We start from the raw sequence: 2,147 nt of genomic DNA, 5'->3' as shown, positions 1-2,147 counted from the left end.
TCTCGAGAACGGCGCGAGGAAAAAATTTGAAAAAAATCACACATACACACATCAAAATTCTCTATGAAAAGAAATATTTTTTAAATTTTTTTCTTGAAAAATTCTCATAAAAAAAAATCTCATAAAAAATTGAAAAAAATTGTAGCTCAGATTATTGCACAATATTTAAGTATAATATTATCAAAGAACGTAGATAACAAGAAGGGACAACTCGTTATAATTGTAGCGAAAGTAACAGGGGCGTGCTTCTCTTTTGCTCGAGTACGTTTTTTACTCACTTTCGCCACAAGTTGAGTAAAATGAGTAATTACAAATTTACACTTTTTTTAGTATGCAGGTGTGTGGCCCGTTAAATTTTAGTTTAATAAAGTGCAAGTTTTAAGCTACTGCAAAATTGCGTTGATTTTTAGTATTTTTTATACTGACGGCTTATGGCACTTTTTTCTTATGGAAGAAAATGCGCAAAACCGTTTTGAAAGACAATTAAAAAAATCAACGCCAGTTTTGCAATCGCTTAAAACTTGCACTTTATTATACGAAAATTTAATGGGCTACAAAACTGCCATCTCAAAACAATTCTAAAAAAAGAAATTAAAAAATTTTTAAATTTGTAATATACTTACATATTTTACTTAACTTGCAAAAAAAAATCATAACTCAAATTACACTGGTCTACAAGGGTTTTGCGAATAAGACGGGACCTGGTGTTTCCGAACGGATTTTTCGTACTGAACACGAATCTGGGGTCCAAAACTTCCCATCACGTCACGTTTTCGAGAAAAAAGGGGTTGAAACCCCTAAAAACAGCGTTTTTGGCCATTTTTGAAAAATTGTAGAGCTGAACCCTGACGTGCTACAAACTTTGTATATGTCAGAAATTAAAGGCTAAATCGTGCCCTTTCGAATGAGCCCTATGCCGAATTAATCGCATGCACCCTTAGATCAGGGGGTGTATTTGTGTCTAGGAGTCCAATTTTTATATCCACCATATTCGACCCGTCATCTTAAATTTTTAAAATCTAACTGCAGATTCGTAATCAGCGACTTTTAATATAGTTAAAACCTTGGCATTATTAATTTTCTATGATCGTTTAAGATTAAATTCTTTCTGTGATCAATTTTTCCTGCACCCCTAAACACAAATACACCCCCTGCTTTAAGGGTGCACGCGATCAATTCGGCATAGGGCTCATTCGAAAGGGCACGGTTTAGCCTTTAATTTCTGATATATGCAAAATTTGTACCCCGGATTCGTGTTCAGCACGAAAAATCCGTTCAGAAACACCAGGTCCCGTCTTATTCGCAGAAAAAAAGTTGAAATTTGTAGACCAGTGTTATTGTAGAGTTTGCCCCATAATCGATTTGTTTTTGTTGTAGTTTTAAAAAATATAATAATTAAGCTCAAATTTCATATTTATTTATTATTTATGTTTATGGATGAACCCTAAAAATTTTAAACAAATCAAACACATGAAGTGTGAACCCCGTCCGTTTTGGTATGAAACACCCCATAAACATTATCACACAATATGCATAACCATTATCACACATAAAATGTATAAAAATTATTATACATGATTTTTTCAAGAATTTATTTAGATTAAGCGGAGTGCATTACTTATTTTATTAATACTAACTTATAGTAAAATGTTTTGAAAAATGTTCATTTCTGAATCGTCACATAAGTATACTTACACACATATACATATGCACATATACTTATTATAATAATCTGTATGTATACACAAATGCGGAAAAAACTTATTAAACAGAACAACCAAATTCATAAAAATAAAAAAGATTTATAATGATTTGTAAATCGTAAAGTTTTATGAAAATGTCACTTTATAAAGTTTTTTAAATCTACATATTTAATTTTTTAGGAATAAATGTCCAATTTGATGTGCCATAATCATAACGCTATAGCCATAACTTTGTCAAATGCTTCACACCTGCTTATGGTTATGGCCCATACGTTTGATCAGAACAGATAAGTGATATGGATATGGTTATGGCTATGGTATGGCACCACTAGTTGGGTTTTAAGACCATAATACATTTGTAATATTATTACACATTTTCAAACACATATACAAACTCAAAGAATTCTTCACACAAGTTTGAAAATGGGTGACACAACAGTTTTT

This window comes from Rhagoletis pomonella, unplaced genomic scaffold, assembly GCF_013731165.1.
Source record: "Rhagoletis pomonella isolate Grant_MI unplaced genomic scaffold, Rhpom_1.0 Rhpom_scaffold_00007, whole genome shotgun sequence".
Classification (NCBI taxonomy): domain Eukaryota; kingdom Metazoa; phylum Arthropoda; class Insecta; order Diptera; family Tephritidae; genus Rhagoletis; species Rhagoletis pomonella.
Note: the sequence above shows the minus strand (reverse complement) of the source record.